This window comes from Dipodomys ordii, unplaced genomic scaffold (genome assembly GCF_000151885.1).
Source record: "Dipodomys ordii isolate 6190 unplaced genomic scaffold, Dord_2.0 Scaffold39, whole genome shotgun sequence".
NCBI lineage: Eukaryota > Metazoa > Chordata > Mammalia > Rodentia > Heteromyidae > Dipodomys > Dipodomys ordii.
This window is the reverse complement of record NW_012267255.1, coordinates 11,602,615-11,603,960: the sequence shown is the minus strand read 5'-3', so window position 1 is coordinate 11,603,960 and position 1,346 is coordinate 11,602,615.

The following is a 1,346-nucleotide window of genomic DNA, read 5'->3' as shown; positions in this document are numbered from 1 at the left end:
TAGCGCTCTACCACTTGAGCCACAGCGCCACTTCCGGCTTTTTTCTTTTTGCTTATGTGGTGCTGAGGAATCGAACCCAGGGCCTCTGGCATGCAAGGCATGCGCTCTACCACTGAGCCACCTTCCCAGCCCCTCCATGAGACTCTTATCTCCAATTAACCACCAGCAAACTGGAAGTGGTGCTGTGGTTTAAGTGGTAGAACACTAGCCTTGAGCTGAAGAGAGGGGCGGTCAAGGCCCAGAGTTCAAGCCCCATGACCAACACCAACAAAAAGAACCAACCTAGCTAGCTGCCAATGGCTCTTACCTGTTAGCCTAGCTACTCAGGAAACAGATCTGAGGATCATGGTTCCAAGCCAGCCCAGGCACCAAAGTCTGTGAAACTCTTATCTCCAATTAAGTACCAAAAAGCCAGAAGTGGAGCTGTGGCTCAAGTGGTAGAACACTAGCCTTGAACAAAAAAAATCTCAGGATTGGCGTCCAGGCCCTAACTTCAAGTCCTAGGAGCAACACACACACACACACACACACACACACACACACACACAGAGTCAATTTTAGTTGGGTACTGGTTGCTCATGCCTGAAAGTTCTGTAAGTTTAGCTGTTCAGGAGGCTGAGATCTGAGTATCACTGTTCAAAGCCACACCAGGCAGGAAAGTCCATGAGACTCCTATTAAACATCAGAAGACTGGAAGTAGAACTGTGGCTCAAAGTGGTAGAGCGATACCCTTGAGCTAAAGAGCTCAAAGATAATACCTAGGCCCTGAGTTCAAGCCCCAGGACCAACCAAAAAACAAAACAAACTACTTCTACTAAACATCTAGACTCTTTACGAGAGCCCGCAGATACTTGAGGGATTCAAATGAGATATAAAAGCTTAGCATTATGCTCTCTATCTGTCCCCATCTATCTCAACCTCAGCTCACATTCTGCTCAGCTCTGCAGGCAGACATGTTGATCATTGCTTATTTTTGGTCCTAGATTTTAGTTCAAGGTTAACTTGCCCTGTTGCCCATTGTAGGGGACACATGTTTCTCTACATTGCCCTGTGATCATCTTGAAGCTCAAGTGCCGAAGTCCTTCAGTCAGGATGTTTGTGAGATGCTGGCGTCAGCGGTAGGTAATTCAGTGGCTTCTGACATGGTTTCCAAGTGACGTGACCACCGCCTGCCTATGAGGCTCAAGGCCAGGCCTCATGTGCACGGAACAGCTTTGGAAAATGTGTCCATGACTAACCAATAGTTACCAAACTTTAGTTCTCCCAAGAAAGCAATAAAGGCCTGCTGACCTATTTGTTTAGGTAAGCAGCCTGGTCACATCTGGTTAGCCTAGCTGGCTTTGAAC